The 20,268-nt window shown below is 43.7% G+C and overlaps 1 protein-coding gene across 2 annotated transcripts in view; it reads right to left on the bottom strand.

Moving 5' to 3' along the window:
- The window catches only part of LOC139577470 (sphingosine 1-phosphate receptor 2-like), a 31,710-nt gene extending 11,948 nt beyond the window's left edge, over positions 1 to 19,762 (bottom strand). The window contains exons 1-2 of one of the 2 annotated variants that reach the window (XM_071404494.1): positions 19,330 to 19,722; positions 5,172 to 5,234 (exon numbers count right to left, since the gene is read on the bottom strand). The gene's annotated coding sequence lies outside the window, so the exon portion shown is untranslated. Of the gene's footprint in view, positions 1 to 5,171; positions 5,235 to 19,329 lie in introns of both variants that reach the window. The other variant, XM_071404498.1, reaches the window with a different exon arrangement.
- Positions 19,763 to 20,268: the final 506 nt, after the last annotated feature.

Raw genomic sequence — 20,268 nt, forward strand, 5'->3', positions numbered from 1 at the left:
ACATTGTTTCAGGCTTGTTTCCTGAAAAATTAAGAAGAATGAGACCTTTCTCTCAGTGGACTGTAGAATCATGCAGTGCTGGTTTTGCGCGTGACCAAGTGCGCGCCCTTCGTTGTTTTTCCTTTCTATTGAATACGCTATTGTCCGGTTGAAATATTATCGATTATTTAGACAATTGACAACCTGAGGATTAATTATAAATATCGTTTGACATGTTTCGACAAACTTTACCGGTACTATTAGGATGTATTCGTCTGCATGTTTTGACCACCTTTGAGCCAGTGGATTACTGAACAAAATGCGCCAACAAAACTGAGTTTTGGGATATAAAGAGGGACTTTATCGAACCAAACTAACATTTATTGTGTAGCTGGGACTCTTGTGACTGCAACCATATGAAGATCTTCAAAGGTAAGTGATTAATTTTATCGCTATTTCTGACTTTTGTAATTCCTTTACTTGGTTGTAAAATGTTTGTATGCTTTTGTAAGCGGGATGCTGTCCTCAGATAATCACATGGTATGCTTTCGCCGTAAAGCCTTTTTGAAATCTGACAAAGCGGCTGGATTAACAAGAAGTTATTCTTTAACCCGATGTATAACACTTGTATTTTTTATGAATGTTTATTATGACTATTTCTGTATTTTGAATTTGGCGCTCTGCAATTTCACCGGATGTTGTCGAGGTGGGTCACTAGCGGAACGCCTGCGCTAGAAAGGTTAAGACAATCAGAAATAGCCTACTATCAGACATTCCCAAATGGTAACTTTTATAGGCCTACATTTGCACACAGGCCAGGTACTTCTATGCATGTTCAAGCTAAATATATAAACATAAAAAACAAGTCACATAATGAAACAATGAATGCGCACAAATTAGCGGGAAACAGAAAGCGTATTCTGGAGAGGGGACACGCCTATAGTGCGTTTTTGCCACAAACCCATTCCCTTTTTGTGTAGACATTTTTAATTAGGGATGTCATTTATGAAAATACGACACTGTAGTGTGTTGACCACAACTCAATTCTTTTAGATAGGCCTACAACAGAAAATGCATGTGAAACATTAACACTACAACTCCCAAGACAGTCAACCTGACCGTTTTCAGTTTTGAAATTTCAATATAAACCTTACATATTTTGGAAAGGTCAGGTGTATTTTACACTCTAGCAGTACTCTCAGACAAATGTCAGAAAAGACAAAAACTTTGAGAATTTCATCCTAAAAGCGCCATGACGGTCAAAATGACCATATCATATTTAACAGTAGAATAGCCAGGCCTTGAGGAGTACCAATAGCCACCAGTCTAATAAATCCATTTAACTAGAAAAGCCTGGCCTCATAGAACCCCCTTTCGTGCCAATGTCATTTGGTTGTGTTTATGAAGGTGTTCGGTAACAGAATACAAAATGTAAATATTTGAAAGAACATAACATTTTCATTAGTGTATGTTCCTGTAGGCTAGATGTAAAAATAAAATAAAAAAACACTAAAAACACAGAATGGACCTCTGTAGGATGATATGGAAGAAGTGCTATTTGGTAAGCTACTTGTTTCTTTGTTAATGCAAATACTCATCCCCATGCTACGAAATGCATCTTGCTGTGTTGCGTTAATAATAATAATAATAATTATTATTATTATTATGTGTAGTTTCAATATAGTTTAGGTTTAGTTTGGACGGGCCTGGTGGGCAGGCAACTTGTCTTACAGTCAGAAAATAGACTATCATCTTTTTTTAGTATTTACAATCTATGCGCATCTGGATCAAGCAATACATTTTCTGACTGGTTATAATTTGCATTTGGTATCCTGATGTTTCGTATGACGTATTTTAACATAATAAATGCATTCATTTAGCAATTAATTATTTATTATGGACTATTTATACAATTGAAATATCAAATGGTCAGAATGACCGTCATGGCCATTCTAGTAGTTATGGAATTGCGGCACACTGAGTGTTAACGTTCACTGCCTGCCTGTGAAGTCAAAGACATTCTGCTGGCATGCGCAGTAATAAAGCTGCATTAAATTTTTTTATTTCGGATCCATTTGAGTTTGATACAGACCTGACCCAATTTGGATCTGATTCTCTGACATATTTTGGGTCATATCTGGTCCACCTCGGATCCAAATCGGATGGGGTATTGATTTTGCAAAAAATGTCAGATGGGAATTTCACAAATCCAATTCGATTTGGATCTAAATTTCCGGATGTGAGATGACCTCTACTTCACACTACCCCTCTATCACATTAAAGCTGTTGTATTAGCATCAAAACACCAGACAGATGCAATCTTACCTCTGTGGTAGTAATTTCTCTCCTCCTCCTAGCTAATCTCTCTCAGGCTTTTAGAGCAGCCAGAGGGTTATGGGTTATCATTATCCATCATAGTCCCAAGCTGGGTAGGACCTATCTCTGTTGTGATTGGATGCCTTGTCGGGTTCCATTTTTGGCCCGTCTAATGGTGTTGTGAGCATACTCGTTGAGAGCTCTGCTAGCTCTCAGGAGGATTGTTCCATTCTGCACGCCCTCCCCTTAACGCCTCCTCCCCCACCCCAGTCCCTGACCACAGGTTATCACCCTTGATGTCAAGGGCCAATAGTGTCTCTGCGGTATCAAACACAAAGCAAGTGAGATGGAGCATTAAAGATGTCAGTGCAGGAAGGAAGAGATATTTATATCTCAGCAGGACCATGAGACACAATGCAGTGTATAAAGTCAGGAAGCAATGGGGCTTGCAACATACATGATAACAGGCGTACAACATACAGTGCCTTTGGAAAGTATTCAGACTCCTTAACATTTTCCACATTTTGTTACGTTACAGCCTTATTCTGAAATGGATTAAATAAAAACAATTCCTCAGCAAAAACAGAAATACCTTATTTACATAAGTATTCAGATCCTTTGCTATGAGACTCGAAATTGAGCTCAGGTGCATCCTGTTTCCATTGATCATCTTTGAGATGTTAGTACAACTTGATTGGAGTCCACCTGTGGTAAATTCAATTGATTGGACATGATTTGGAAAGAAACACACCTGTCTATATAAGGTCTCATAGTTGACAGTGCATGTCAGAGCAAAACCTAAGCCATGAGGTCAAAGGAATTGTCCGTAGATCTCCAAGACAGGATTGTGCTGAGGCACAGATCTGGGGAAGGGTACCAAAAAAATTTATACAGCATTGAAGGTCTCCAAGAACACAGTGGCCTCCATCATTCTTAAAAGCAAGAAGTTTGGAACCTTCCTGAGCAATCGGGGGAGAAAGGCCTTGGTCAGGGAGGTGACCAAGAACCTGATGGTCACTTTGAAAGAGCTCTAGAGTTAATCTGTGGAGATGGGAGAATCTTCCAGAAGGACAACCATCTCTGCAGCACTCCACCAATCAGGCCTTTATGGTAGAGTGGCCAAATGGAAGCCACTTCTCACATGACAGCCCGCTTGGAGTTTGACAAAAGGCACCCAAAGACTCTCAGACCATGAGAAACAAGATTCTCTGGTCTGATGAAACCAATATTAAACTATTTGGCCTGAATGCCAAGAGTCACATCTGGTGGAAACCTGGCACCATCCCTACGGTGAAGCATGGTGGTGGTGGCATCATAATGTGGGGATGTTTTTCAGCAACAGGGACTGGGAGACTAGTCAGGATCGAGGAAATTATGAACGGAGCAAAGTACAGAAAGATACTTGATGATAACCTGCTCCAGAGCACTCAGGACCTTAGACTGGAGTGAAGGTTCACCTTCCAAAAGGACAACGACCCTAAGCACACAGCCTAGACAACGCAGGACTGGCTTCGGGACAAGTCTCAGAATGTCCTTGAGTGAACCAGCCAGAGCCCGGACATGAACCTGATGGAACATCTCTGGAGAAACCTGAAAGTAGCTGTGCAGCAACGCTCCTCATCCAACCTGACTGAGCTTGAGAGGATCTGCAGAGAAGAATGAGAGAAACTCCCCAAATACTGGTGTGCCAAGCTTGTAGCATCATACCCAAGACAAATCGAGGCTGTAATCGCTGCCAAAGGTGCTTCAACAAAGTACTATGGCACATTTTATGACGGCTGAATACCAACTAACAGACTTAGATCATGTACACTACATTATCAAAATGATGTGGACACCTGCTTGTCAAACATCTCATTCCAAAAAATGGGCATTCATATGCACACACTATTTGCATACAAATCTGTAGATGCTCTACAGACGATCAGTAACATTTGTATTTCACTCTTTCCCAGAGAGCTTTTTCCAAATCAGATGAATGACACCTCCCCTGGTCTCTACTGTACCTCAGTCACAGCTCATCCAGCTTTACACACAGACACCAGCAACACTCTCTTCTATAGCTCCAAGTCATTACATAGTGGAAACGGGCATGGAAGGACAAGCCCTCCACAGCACACTGACTAAACAGCCCCAGCCAGCCAGTTAACCACACACTGAGCTTAGCTTCACAGTCAGGCTGTAGTGGGACTGAATTTGCTGGTGATAGCAGGTGGCAGCAGTGTGTCTCTGCTCTCTCTCCACATCCCTGAGCCCCAGGGCTCCATCCATGACATGAAGTGATTTCACAGCCATCACTGCAGCATTGATTGCCCTCAGTCAGTTCCCAGGGCAAGGCAGAAGCAGAGGCAGAGCATTCAAGTTCACAAAACCAGCAGGACCAGGGGCAGAAACACTATTTGGATAGTCTATCTGTAGATGCTCTACAGACTATCAGCAACATTTCAACTAGCTAACTATCTACTAACCCTAGCTTTAACCCTAACCTTAACACTTATCCTAGCTAACCCTAGCTTTAACCCTAACCTTAACACTTATCCTAGCTAACCCTAGCCCTTATTCTAAACCTAACCCTAGCAAGCAGTTGCTTATCAACAGATAGTTTGTTGATAGTATGATCCTCTGTAGAGCATGTACAGATGGACCAAATAAAGTGTGACTTTAAAAACTCAGCTAGGTGAGTGGTCACAGAGCAGAGGAGACACGAGCAGGACTCATCCTAAACCCTAACCGCGGTCACTGTATAGACAGATAGGTCTTTGAGTTCCATCTGCAGTCACAAACAGACGGGGTTTTATCTCGGGCGATTTTCCCATAGGGAAAATACATACAACATTAACAACCCAATTGTGAGACGTAAATGAAATAACACTAACCCAGGGTAAGTCTTCAGGGCAACAGTCATGCAGTCGGTTGGTGGTGGTGGTATCAATGATGATCTGTGTGAGTGAGAGTGAGTGAGAGAGAGAGAGAAAGAGAGAAAGTGAGAGAGAGCAGTGATCCTCCCCTGGCCGTATCTCCTCTAGATGGCTCAGTGTTGACAGGCAGGCTGATAACACCCACAACCACACAGCCATGCAGCCAGGGCTGAAACCCACACCAAGAGAAAAAAACACAAATAGCAACACTGAAACGCCACACAATAACACATGTGTGCTAGTGGACCAGACACAGAGATACACACAGACACCTACAAAATGCCAAAAGAAAAATACTATCACTCACACAGACACACCAGCATAATCTTATCTATATGCATACCACTTTGACACGGATATTCACAACTGTTTAGAGGTCAATTTCCTAAACAAAGGAAATAGCTATGGTGAAATCTCCACGAGCAGTCTCTGGACTTTGGACTGGAGAGTGAATCACTTGGTCTGTCTGTGATTTGACCTTTGACATACAGTTCTGTAGCACCTGGCTTTGTGGAGCTGGCTACAGCGTGGGCTGACTGATTGTGGGGGAGTGAAACTCAGGCTCAAGAGAGAAGAGGCTCTGTCGTTGAGAGACGTGCACTGTTCATATGACCGCCAGGCAGCTAAATGAAAAAAAACAGAGAGGGGAGAGAAAGAGGGGGTTGTTTTGGGGGAGGGTGAGAGGAAGAGAGGCTGTTTCTGTGTCGCTCTGTGACTTGTTCTGTAGAGAGGCCGGACGGACCAGTGATATGAGATGGAAGCCTGCAATATCTCAGTTTTAAGCTTTAAGAGGAATTCCACAGGGGAACTTAGTGCACATTCGGAGAAATATGAGAAAGAACATGGTGGAAAAATGTCTTTGTTGCTTGCTTTGTGTAAACTTACCAAACCATGTCCGAGACATACACATTCACATTCCTCTGGCTCTTCACTGGGACGTATTGTTTAGATTAGTTATAGTGAAATATTAGTCCAGTAATGATCATTGAATATTTACATTCATGCGTTATCACTGCATAGCTATGGTAGTACAGAGTCAGATAGGCATAACTTATACTGGTGCAGAAAAAATAACAGAAATATATTTCGTTACATACTGTGACTAGACATCAACTTCTGTTTTTTGTTACAGAACTCCCTGGAAAGGCACACTGTTTTTAGCTTCAAAGACAGAATGTCTTCCTCTCCCCCTTGTCGTATGGTGTGGGGATTTGTTAAAATCTTGCTGAAGCTGGCAGATTATTGAGGAAGTGTAAAAAAAAATAAACACTGAATGACGGGTAATCTTGTAATTAGGGATTAACCTTCTCCTCATCAGCAGATGACAGTTTGAGCACAGCCTCTTTTGGGGGTCTAGTTTCTGTCTGCACAGTTCGGTCAAGAAGCAATGTTTACTTTCAATGGATGGATATGTGCTCTCTCTCAAGGGACAAGTGAAGAGGGGCATCGTGCAGCAGAGCCACCCACATGATCGACAACCCCCCCATCTACCCAACGGGAGGGGAAATTTACTGTAATGCATTTACCCTCAGACCATTCCTGTCAACCCGTCACACGGGGCACAGTGCCAAATTATTCATATTCTTACGTCGCACTATTCTGCATATTTCTCTTTCATCCGGCATCCTGAATTATAGGGACCACATTTCCCTCTCTCCGTGTTCCCCCTCCTCCTCTGGTATACTTTACACTTACCACAGAGATCAAAGCACAAGGGCACGAAGAGGTGATTTAGAACACATCTGGAAGAGGTGATTTAGAACACATCTGGAAGGTTTGATTTAGAACACATCTGGAAGGCTTGATTTAGAACACATCTGGAAGGTTTGATTTAGAACACATCTGGAAGGACTGATTTAGAACACATCTGGAAGGACTGATTTAGAACACATCTGGAAGGTTTGATTTAGAACACATCTGGAAGGACTGATTTAGAACACATCTGGAAGGACTGATTTAGAACACATCTGGAAGGACTGATTTAGAACACATATGGAAGGCTTGATTTAGAACACATCTGGAAGGCTTGATTTAGAACACATCTGGAAGGTTTGATTTAGAACACATCTGGAAGGCTTGATTTAGAACACATCTGGAAGGCTTGATTTAGAACACATCTGGAATGCTTGATTTAGAACACATCTGGAAGGTTTGATTTAGAACACATCTGGAAGGCTTGATTTAGAACACATCTGGAAGGCTTGATTTAGAACACATCTGGAAGGCTTGATTTAGAACACATCTGGAAGGACTGATTTAGAACACATCTGGAAGGACTGATTTAGAACACATCTGGAAGGATTGATTTAGAACACATATGGAAGGACTGATTTAGAACACATATGGAAGGTTTGATTTAGAACACATCTGGAAGGCTTGATTTAGAACACATCTGGAAGGTTTGATTTAGAACACATCTGGAAGGCTTGATTTAGAACACATCTGGAAGGCTTGATTTAGAACACATCTGGAATGCTTGATTTAGAACACATCTGGAAGGTTTGATTTAGAACACATCTGGAAGGCTTGATTTAGAACACATCTGGAAGGCTTGATTTAGAACACATCTGGAAGGCTTGATTTAGAACACATCTGGAAGGACTGATTTAGAACACATCTGGAAGGACTGATTTAGAACACATCTGGAAGGATTGATTTAGAACACATCTGGAAGGATTGATTTAGAACACATCTGGAGCAGACATGTTCTTATAGTTCCGTATTAAGGCCTCATTGCTCCATATTCTATATAAAAGGAACCACTCTCTGGTTTGCGGCTCTTCATGACACCCTGAGCTGTCTTATCACCACATCTTATCAACACTCATTTCACACGAAAGGTTTGCAACATTCTGAGCAGTTATACGTCGCTCAAGAGATCACAGTAACTAGGTTTCCATCCAATTGGCGACAGATTTTTATGTGAATAGACTAACATCAGTACAAAGAAAATATGTGAATTTTCCCAACAGTAGTGTGTTTCAACCAAACAGACCTGTTGTGGATAAAAATCAGTGCGATGACATTGTTTTTTGCTTGTACCAAATAAAAATCTAAAAAGTTTAATGGGTTTCCATTACATTTTTCAACTCTCCCGATAGTGTTGTCAAAATGATCTGTCTGCATTTAAAAATTGTACCGAAACTTTGTTTCCATCATAGCTGTTGTGATTTATTTTTATAAAAGGTATGACTTTACTTGCATAAAAACTGTGGACGGAAACGTGGTTAGTGTCATAAAGGAAGCGTGGTGTTAAATAATAACAGTAGGCTATGTTCTCACGACACTAAGACACGTACACACTAGTCACATTACTGGTAAACCACAGAGGCAAGGCTCGGAATATTTACACTCAGCCGGGAGGTCTGCTTGTCTCCATCCAGCTCTGGAACTGAAATGAATGCGAGCGCAAGGCACAGTAGAGTTTCAGCAGGACAAGTCAGTCTTGAACCAGTATCCTGGCTCGCTCAGAGCAGTGGGTGGGGGGGGGAAAGGAGCTCTGTTCTGCTATTGGACCTGAACACAACCGGTTGGTCTGGATCAGAACCCTTTAAGTTAGGAACAATGTGTTCCATTATGGGTCAGATATGGAACTAACAGCTGAGCTCAAGGGAGGATGAGATGTGCTAGTTTCAGGTTTCAGCAATGCTGCTATTCTCACACATCTCTGTGTTGTTGTTTAACACAGTGAGGTACTCCTAAATGAATAGGCTTTGAATGCACATTCACCTTTTCTTTGTCCCGGCTCCCCGCTCCTATTCTGACCTGATGCTAGAACTTGGACTCCAACCCTACTCCGGTTCTATTCTATTGCCTGGCTAGGATACTGTGTGTAATGAGGGTTTGGGATCGCGCACAGCATCAGCATGCATGTGATCATGCATGTATGTGTATGCATGTTAATGAATGTAAGCACTATAGAAGCGGATTCCAAATGCTTTGACACATCTCTATGTGTGTGCAATATTAGTTGTGTTTGTGTGTGTGTGCACAAATTGGTGGTGAGGGTGCTGGCAGTGACTGTGACACTACAAACTGCATGCTTGTTCCTCTGATGTCCCTGGGATCTTTCTATGCATCAATAACAGCAGACTGTCACGGGACAGAGAGCTGGGAGGCCACAATAGAGGAGGGGGATGGTGCCAATGAAAAAGAAAAAATATGATATCATCTATAGGGGTGAACAGAGGGGGACGACGCAGCTCTGATTGCTTTTAGATTCTATTTAGATGCTGCATTGAAGCCTTCCGTATTTTATTCATACGGACCTGTATTCAGAGCTTTGCCGTCAGAAAAATACATGGCTGCCTAGTGAGAGAACACGCTCTACAAACATTCAACAAAGTTTTAGACAGGATTACATTTTCTTAAAAATACTAACAAGAGATAGCCAACGTGTCTCCTGAAAAACAACAAGGATATTTCGACATCCAGAGACCTCCCGAGCACTGACATGTAAGAGCGCCAATCCCCCCTGAGACTGGACACGAACTGAAGTACTCCTGTAACATACAGTTACAGTAGATGGTAGAAGCAGACCACATACAGAGGCAGAGTGAGCTGTATGGAAACAACCCTAGAGGTTAAGTTAAGGCACCTGCACAAGTACAGTGAAATGCCTTTCTTGCTAACTCAAAGCCCAACAATGCAATAATCCATAACAATTTATTACTAGAAGAATAATATATATGAAATACACAATAACGTAAGTAAGTAAGCATACTATATACAGCAAATATTTAAAAAGTCAGTTCCAATACCATATTTACATGTGCAGGGATACTGGACTGATGGAGGTAGATATGTATAGGGGTAAGGGGACAGGGATACTGGAGTGATGGAGGTAGATATGTATAGGGGTAAGGTGACTGGACAACAGGATATAAGATAAACAGAGTAGCAGCAGCTTGCATGCGAATGGGTGTGCAGAGTCAGTATAAATGTATGTGCATATTATGTGTGAGTGAGCGAATGATGTAGCGTTTGTGTGTGTGTGTTGGAGTGACAGTGGGTGTGAGTGTGTAGGGCCCTGTGAGTGTGCATAGACGGTGCAAATACTGAAATAAAAGGTAAATAAAGACACGTTAAAGTCCATGTAGCTATTTGGTTAGCTATTTGTCAGTCGTATTGCTTGGCCATGGAAGCTGTTCAGGAGCCTGTTGGTGTCAGACTTGATACACTGGTGCCTCTTGCCGTGCGGCAGCTGAGAAAATTGTCTATGGCTTCGGTGGTTGGGGTCTTTGATGATTTTCCAGGCCTTCTTTTCACACTGCCTAATATAGAGGTCCTGGATGGCAGGGAGCTCGGACCCAGTAATGTACTAGGCTGTCCGCACAACCCTCTGTAGCGCCATGCGTTCGAGTATGGTGCTATTGCCATACCAAGCGGTGATGCAGCCATTCAATATGCTCTCAATGGTACAACTGTCAAATGTTTTTAAGATGAGGGCCCATGCCAAACTTTTTCAACCTCCTGAGGGGGAAGAGGCGATGTTGCGCCTTCACGACTGTGCGTTTGGACCATTTTAAGTCTTTAGTGATTTGGACAACGAGGAACTTAAAGAAGTCTACCTGTTCCACTGACGTCCCATCAATGTGGATAGGGGCGTGATCAACCCCCCCCATTTCCTGTAGTCCACGATGAGCTCCTTGGTCTTGCTGACATTGAAGGAGAGGTTGTTGCTCAAGCACCACAATGTCAAGTCACTGACCTCCTCCCTGTAGGCTGACTCATCATCGCCGGTCATCAGACCTACCACCATCGTTTCATCAGCGAACTGATAATGGTGTTGGAGTCGTGCGTGACCACACAGTTGTGGCTAAACTGGGAATACAGGAGGGGACTAAGCACACACCCCTGTGGTGCCCCTGCATGAAGGGTCAGCGTGATGGAGGTGATGTTGCCTACCCTCACCACCTGGGGTCAGCCCATCAGAAAGTCCAGGATCCAGTTGCAGAGGGAGGTGTTCAGACCCAGAGTCCTAAGCTTGGTGACGAGTTTGTAGAGGATAATAGTGTTGAACGCTGAGCTGTAGTCAATGAACCGCATTCTCACATAGGTATTCCTCTTATCTAGGTGGGTGAGGGCAGTGTGGAGAGCAATTGAGATTGCGTCATCTATGGATCTGTTGGGGCAGTATGCCAATTGGAGTGGGTCTAGGGTTGCTGGGATGGTGGAGTTAGTGTGTGCCATAACCAGCCTCTCAAATGATTACAGAAGCGATTGCTACAGGGCGGTAATCATTGTGGCATGAAGCCTTAGAGTACTTAGGAACAGGGATGATTGTGGTCATCTTAAAACATGTGGGGAATTACAGACTGGGACAAGGAGAGGTTGAAAAATACTGTGAATATTTCAGCCAGCTCTTCTGCGCATGCTCTGAGAATGAACCCTGTAATATCGTCGTGGCCCGCGGACTTGCAGGTGTTGAACTGATTAAAAGCCCTTCTCACGTTGGCCTCAGAGAGTGAGATCACCCAGTCCTCTGGGTCGGTGACGGCCCTCACACCCGGCTCGATGTTGTCGTTGTCAAAGCGTACATAACATGCATTGAGTTTGTCTGGTAGAGGGGCATCGTTGAGCAGATCACAGTTGGGTCTTCCTTTGTAATCCGTAATGGACTGTAGCCCCTGCTCATGGGGCGGGTGTCGGAGCCTGTGTAATATGATTCCACCTTATTCCTATATTGTCCTGTTGCTCGTTTGATGACTCTGTGGAGGTCATAGCGGGCCTTTTTGTACTTATTCCTGTCTTCGGCCGTAGCATCAGGGTTGTCTGTGATAGCGCTGTGTGCGGTAGCCCTGCTCTTTAGTTTAGTGCCAACCTCAGTGTTAATCCAGGGCTTTTGATTGAGGAAGCAGCGGACCGTGACCGTGAGTACATCGTTGCTGATGCATTTTCTAATGAAGCCATTGACGGAGGTGGTAAACTCATCGACGTTAATCGGTGGAGTCTCAGAACATATTCCAGCCAGCGCTGGCAAAGCAGTCCTGAAGCATACCCTCTGATTCTGGTGACCATTTCTCAACGGGGCAAATTGCGGGTACTTCCTGTTTCAGCTTCTGCTTGTAAACAGGAAGCAAGAGTACAGATTCATGATCTGATTTGCCGAATGGCAGACGAGGGAGGACATTGTATGCTTGCTTATGGTTAGAATAGCAGTGGTCTAGGACTTTCTCCCCTAGTGGCATTGGAGACGTGTTGATGGAAGTGGGCATCGCGTGTCTTAGCGATGCCGAATTAAAATCACCGGAAACCAGAAAGGCGGCCGCTGGGTGTAGGGTTTCCTGCTTGTTTATAGCCTTGTACAGTTCATTAAGCACCAGTTTATTATTTTGATTGGCCTGAGGTGGAATGAATACAGCAGTCAAAATAACAGCTGAAAAGATGTGGGAGTTTGGACAATGCTAGGACTATTTCACTGCCTTGCAACCTCTATTAAGGTACCTTGACGGAACAGTTGTATGGGTGTATATATGTGTATGTATGGTATAATATTGTGAGCAGGTCTGAAAGTACTCTGTCATGCTGTGGGGGTATGGTTTGGAGGGCAGTGAGAGAACGGCTACTTGACTTTGACCGGGAGCAGAGAGATGATCTCACAAGGGTTACATTTGACCTGTTGTCACGTTTGGTTGAGACAAACATCATCCATTTCAAATTGATCTGCCAACTCCTATAAAGCATTCTGAACTGTTGCATGACCTGACTCCAGTTCAGTTACTTGTGGTGTATGTTTTTCTTTGTGCAGTTCACTTAAAATCCAATTTCAGTATGTCAGTCAGTTAATGAGAGGAAGTAAGCCAGCCAATAGAGAGTCTGTCAGTCTGCCACATCCATCTTTATTCATAATCACACAGAGATGTATCTCCAATATGTTGTTAATGGAACAGACCTTCTTTCAGAGTTCTAAGTCTCAGTAAGCGTGTCCAACACTGCTCTAAGAACTTTAATCTGAGCTTCTCCCACTTGAACAATCCTGAAAGGCCTGACTCCAACTCCTTGTCTCCCTCCTTCTCCCTGTGGGGGGTTGAAGAAGCACAGCTTTTCTTCCAGCTGCACAAACAAAGCCAGCTCAGAATAACAATGGCTGCCAGAATGGAGGGATGAGGAGGAGGATGGGTGTGGAGGGGGGGTTCCAAACCACACATATCCATGTGTACCTGCTCCAACATCACTGAAACATGCCCACTGACTGGGATTGACCAGACACCAGGAAACCACAATCTGACCACATTGATTAACCATACAGCTGTTGCAGGAGCTCTGAGCTCATTCCACTCCCTCCCTACCGTAAATCACAGTAGAATAGTGTTCGTACACTGTACAGTTTTCAAAGTGTTGTCGCCTTCTTCGAAAGCCACAAAACCAAAATGAAAATGTTGAGGTGGTTTGTTATTGTTTCATGTGCCATGGATGAAAGATCCAATAATGCAATCCAATAACCTTTCTTAGCATAATTACTTAGACTGGCAGAAAGTTTCTCTAAGTATATGGGTGGTCCACAGTGAAGTTAACAATACTGTATGATACAGACATGCCTTTATCACAACTGTGCAGGATGATTTGAACCAAATGCCTTTAATGATATGTCAGGCATGCTGGTATGTTGGTGAGGGTATTAGGGTGCGTAGCCATGGATACGTTTATGTTAAGTGACTAGAGAAGACGACAGATGTAACAGGACCTTTTAAAGCTGTTGGATTTGAGTAAGGAATTTAAACATCATCCTGGACTGAAATACCCCGAACCTTTCCCTCCTCCAAATGTCTGCTCAACTAAATATTTATAAAGTACTCCTGAGATCACGTCTGACAGTGAGTCCGGGTGTGTTAGACAGATTATGTTTTGAAATAGTTTCATGTGTCTGTGTCTGTGTCTGTGTGTGTGTGTTTGTAAGATGTTGGGAATGGTGAAAAAAGCAGAGCAGGCCATATATTTCCTGATCGGAGACACTCCCAGTTCTTGGCTGTGTATCAGAAAGCTACATGTTGTCAGCTGTTTGTTGCAGCTTGTACTTCTGAAACCTGCGAACAGAAGGCACTTATTTTGCTACAGCTGCCACACACAGGAAAAGTGTTTTTCAGGCTAGCGGAGATTCTCATTTGGGCAAAAGACTGTCCTCTCATTGACTTCTCCTTCCTCTCTCCTCTGTGACCCAGTAAAACCGATAAGGGGTCGAGTGTTAATTCGTTAGTAGGCGAACGAAGGAGGCTGCCCCCCTCCTCGATTACCAACTTCGACAGAGGATGCACAAGAGTACCCACACCACAGGAAGTTGGTGGCACCTTAATTGGGATATACGGAATTGTGGTAATGGCTGGAGGGGAATGGTCTCAAATACATCAAGCACATGTTGCCATTCCATTCGCTCCGTTCCAGCCATTATTATGAGCCGTCCTCCCCTCAGCAGCCTCCACTGATCCTCACGGCAGGTAGCGCAGAAGTATTTTAATACCCGCCACACCCCCTTTGAGTCAGCAAATGTTTTCCCGAAGGAGAAGAGCATGCACACATTTAAAAATGATATGCTACTTATCCTTTTATCTAGAAAATGTATTGCACTAACTACATTTGTTTTGATCACTTTATACATTTATTTGGGGATCCACCCCTGTAAAGGCATTACACACATTGATTGTATGATACATCTGTAAGTAGTGGATTGACATGTGACTGTTTCCTTTTAACCCTGCCTGTACAAGCCAGAACGTTGTTGGCTATTTGGCATGCACCCGTTGTTCCCTTCTCTGATCTTTCCGATGTTTGTACTCCTTTCGAAATGGCTGACTAAAGTAAAGTGGTTGTGTGTAGTAGACAACGAGAGCCTTCGGCGTCCCTAAGGAAAAAGACTTCTCACTGCTCGTATTAGCGGCCTCGCTCTCCCAGGATTGGAGCTGAAACATGAGCATCCTTTAGGGACGACCCCACCCACATCTCCCTCCGACTTCAACCCCCATGTGACCCGGCTTCCGACCTGGCCAAGAAATAATCCCACACATCCAGTTCCCACTGCTGAATTATCATCAATTTATTTATCCATCCGTTTACTTTCCACATTGGTTTATTTATTCGTCCATTGATTTGACTTGTATTTCTCACGCGCTACTTCTCCTCGCAGTCTTCCTCCATTCAGTAGGCTTTGGTGACCCTGGGGCTCATGGGGGGGGGGGGTGTTCAGTTCATGAGGGATAAACTGGTGACTGAGCAGGGAAGGGGCCAGGGTGGGTAACAGCACCCAGAGACCTCCTGACCCCAACATGATGATGTCATGATCTGCTGGATTTAACCAGAGAGCAGTCTGACATCATGGAGTTTAGATTCACTCTATATGGACTGCTAAACCCAAAAACATGTGTCAGAGCCAGAGCATGAGATCCAATGAATCCCTTTAAATCCTTTTCTTGTCTTTAACAGTAAGTCTGCCTGGTTACACTGTGTGGATGCTGCTGTCATGTCTGCCTGGTTACACTGTGTGGATGCTGCTGTCATGTCTGCCTGGTTACAATGTGTGGATGGTTGACTGTTGGTGTGTTGGAGCTGTTAACAGCAGCACTCCAGGACTCTGTCACTTGGGCCAGAGATGAGAGTGTGTGAAGTGAACGTGTGTGAAGAGGGTTGGCAGAGGTCAGTTGTGGCGGCGGTGTGGTGGGTTTTGTTCTAGTGTAATGAGCCGTGAGGTCACATGGTCGCAAAGCAGACGGCCAGTCGCCTGGATCAGGTTATATCTATCTCCAGCCTGTCGGCCAGCCCCCCCTTCCCCCGTAGCACAGGCGTCCCATCCACACCCGAAACAACCCACAGCACCCCCACAACATCCCCATCTCACACCTGATATTCTTCTCCACCTACATAGACTGAGTACACCAAACATTAAGAACACCTCCCCCCTTTACCCTCAGAACAGCCTCAATTCGTCAGGCATGGACTCTACAAGGTGTCAAAAGCATTCCACAGGGATGCTGGCCCATGTTGACTCCAATGCTTCCAATGACACCAATGCTTAGCAGGATGTCCTTTGGGTGGGGGACCATTCTTGATACACACAGGAAACTGTTGAGCGTGAAAAACCCAGCAGCATTTCAGTTCTTGACACAAACCAGTGTGTTTGGCACCTACTACCATACCCTGTTCAAAGGCACTTAAATCTGTTGTCTTGCCCATTCACCCTCTGAATGGCACACATACACAATCCATGTCTCAATTGTCTCAAGGCTTAAAAATCTGTCTTTAACCGGTCTTCTCCCCTTCATCTACACTGATTGAAGAGAATTTAACAAGAGACATCATTAAGGGATCATAGCTTTCACCTAGATTCACCTGGTCAGTCTATGTCATGGAAAGAGCAGGTGTTCTTAATGTTTTGTATACTCAGTGTATGTCCTTCTCCCACCCACCACCCCTCTCAAATTATGTATCATGGAGAAATGTTTGCTTGTCTTTATGTGGTGCTTTTTGTCTGTAGTGTCTCCCATCTGAGCATTCAGTTAGTTTAGCGCTCTGTTGCCATTGGTTAAGCATGAGCTAATGTCATCAGGAGCTTTTAACATTTTAGACAGACTTAATGACCAGCACAGTGAAGAGAGTGAGCTGAGGAGAGAGAGAGAGAGCTGAGGAGAGAGAGAGAGAGCTGAGGAGAGAGAGAGAGAGCTGAGGAGAGAGGGAGGGAGCTGAGGAGAGAGGGAGAGAGCTGAGGAGAGCGGGAGGGAGCTGAGGAGAGAGGGAGAGAGCTGAGGAGAGAGAGAGAGAGCTGAGGAGAGAGGGAGGGAGCTGAGGAGAGAGGGAGGGAGCTGAGGAGAGAGGGAGAGAGCTGAGGAGAGAGAGAGAGAGCTGAGGAGAGAGGGAGGGAGCTGAGGAGAGAGGGAGGGAGCTGAGGAGAGAGGGAGAGAGCTGAGGAGAGAGAGAGAGAGAGGGAGCTGAGGAGAGAGGGAGGGAGCTGAGGAGAGAGGGAGGGAGCTGAGGAGAGAGAGGGAGCTGAGGAGAGAGGGAGGGAGAGAATGATGGATGGGTGTTTTTATCAGGGTAATAAAACACTAGTTCCTCCTCCTTATCAGCTTATCTCTGTGTTTCTCTTACCCATGAATAGATTACCGACACCCTCATTCTGTGTGGGTGTGTCTGTGTAAGGTGTTTTTGCATAATGCTATTCTTTCAAAGAGCAGAAACGTGCAGGGTGCGTTTATGCTTTTCATTGTCAATGTGACCCAAAACTGTGCTCCTAACAAACATTATTTCATTCATCTTGGCCAAGGTGCAGAATGGGTCATAAACACACCACAACAGACATCACAGCAGTCACCTAAATCCATACAACCCAGATAATTATGACATATCCTGTTCCACACATCTTAATCCACATATTCAACACGCTGAACTGTAATGTCAAGCAGTGTCAGAGGAAGGCCTAAAAACTGTCAAAAGATGTAGTACCGATGTACCAAGTCCGGAACCAAAACGACCCTGAACAGCTTCTACGCCCAAGCCATAGGACTGCTAAATAGTTAACCAAATATCTACATTTAACCTTTTTTGCACTCTCTTTTGACTCATCACATACGCTGCTACTACTGTTTATTATCTATCCTGTTGCCTAGTCACTTTACCCCTACCTATAATACATATCTACCTCAATTACCTCGTACACTGTATATAGACTCTTTCCCCCCCTATTGTGTTATTTACTGTACGTTTGTTTATTCCATGTTTAACTCTGTGTTGTTGTTTGTGTCGCACTGCTTTGCTTTATCTTGGCCAGGTCGCAGTTGTAAATGAGAACTTGTTCTCAACTAGCCTACCTGGTTAAATAAAGGTGAAATATATTTTTTTTAATTAGGTACCCCTGCACATCGACTACATACTGGTACCTAGTGTATATAGCCAAGTTACCCTTACTCATTGTGTATTTTTTCCTTGTGTTATCATTTTTTTCCTATAATTTTTAAATGTTTCTCTATTCATTGTTGGCAAGGGCCCATAGACTAAACCTGTTGTTTACAAAGCATGTGACAAATAAACTTTGAATTTGATTTTGTAGTCAGTTAAGACCTCAGCATATAATACATGTACAGTATGACAGATAGGTTAGCCTATTGTAACGGTTTGTGAAAGTGTGCAGCAAGTAGGTCAGGGCTTTTACAATAGAATTATGAACAGTTTCTTTATCTTTTAAGATAAAACTGAACAGTGTTGCTAAAAAAAAATATATTAGCCTTTATTCTTTTTGGAACTCTTGAAAACATGTTAGAATGGAAATTAGGTCTAATCCCCCAGACACTGGGGACCCCGATCCCGCGGACGCTCACCAAGCAGCTCCGCTCCGGTGAGATGGTATAATGGAGCCTTTTGTTTTATTAAAACATCCTTTCAGGACAATGCGCCCTTTACAGTGACGGATGAACGAACCTCGACAACACCCGAGGGGGGGCACAGCGGGTCTTGCAACCGCTACAAGACGTATAGGAGCCCCCTGCGAAGCTAAAGCCAGGGGACCACAGCCCCACCCCCCTCGACAAACTACAATACACATAGAGCAGTAGTGGATCCGCCAGCATCGGGCACGGTGGCTTGTTAATATTTAATGGATCATGTTACTCATTAAACACAACGTTCCAAAACATCTGTTATTCCCGGAGAATAAAAACAATCTATTTATTGACGGATAATTTTCTGGTTGTTCGGTTAACCATATACTGTACAACCTTGAGGAACACTAATAAGGCATCACCCAAGACACCCATAAGCTTCTCTTAGAATGTGTGTGTGGTTTCCTTATACGTTATATACTGATAACCTCTCAACACGTTTGACTGCATCCTGGTTATCATTCATGCTGCCCAATTCTAATATCATTAAGGTTACTTAAACAATCATGTGTGATTAGATGTAAGTGGTTGCCACTAAATACGTGCTATAGGTCTTTGGGTAGATTAATATAAAATAATAGGTTATATCTTCCCAAAGTGGGCGAAGTTCATAACCGCCCTCGTGTGTTGCGGACCCGCTGCACGTTGTTCATTGATTGATAGTTTCTTTGTTTTTCCAACAACCGCACGTGTAGAGTGTACACTCGCCACAATTGTACAATTTGGCTGGTAGGTCTACACATGAAACTACTTACCCCATGTGCGAAGTCGGTGGGTGCAGCAAAACCAAAGTCGGCCGATGTAGTTGTGGTTGTTGTCGCCGTAGGTGTAGCATGTGGCTACCTATCTCCAAATCAAATGCATTTTCAAAAGTTCACCTGATTTGTGAGCGCTGTCTTCTTCTGGGTCGAGGGTAATGATGACAATCAAAATTTCGGATGACGACTAGACAGTGTTGCTTGTCTAGTCACAGGTAAATCCATAGCTGTAACTACTCTGCCTCAAAAAATATATGTACTGCGAAGACTGAATGATTCCCAACACAAAAGACTTTAAAGACAATGCCTAAGACTTTTCGTTCGGCTCATACTTTCTCCTTTGTTGCTCTATCCCCAGTGTCCGTGTGGTTGTTCCTTCTCTAACTCTGAGAACAACAGCTCCACCGGCTATGGAACAACAGGGAGGCGCGCGCACATTACGCACCGGTCACACACATATTACTCCACTCAAAACCACTGTCGAAACGTCCTGCTACAGAATATTAACACCAGTCCCATTGGCGGTTAATGGTTTTCACTTATTATGTTCAGATAAACCCTCTACCTTTATTCATAGTCACTAATTAGACTTACATGATAACAGATAGCATTTTCATGGTGAGTTTTTCTCTGTCCAGTGTACAAATGAAGTGCAGATGTTTTCGTCCTTAATGTTCCACCACCTCACTTCCGGAGCCCTCGCGCTCCCTGGATGAACGTGAGTCCAGTGCTCCTCCAAATCTTAACTAGCCTGAGATCCGAGGAGTCTTCTGACTGACTACAGTACTACAAATACTGTCTCTGGCATACAGGCTATTCATATACTGAAGAATTTCATTGTTTCCCGTACATTATTTGTAATTAGATTTTACTATAAGGGAAGGGAAATGTATTTGCATTTCAACTTTGATATGGCTCATAGCAAAACATGTAAAT

Source organism: Salvelinus alpinus, chromosome 1 (assembly GCF_045679555.1).
Source record: "Salvelinus alpinus chromosome 1, SLU_Salpinus.1, whole genome shotgun sequence".
NCBI classification, from domain to species: Eukaryota; Metazoa; Chordata; class Actinopteri; order Salmoniformes; family Salmonidae; genus Salvelinus; species Salvelinus alpinus.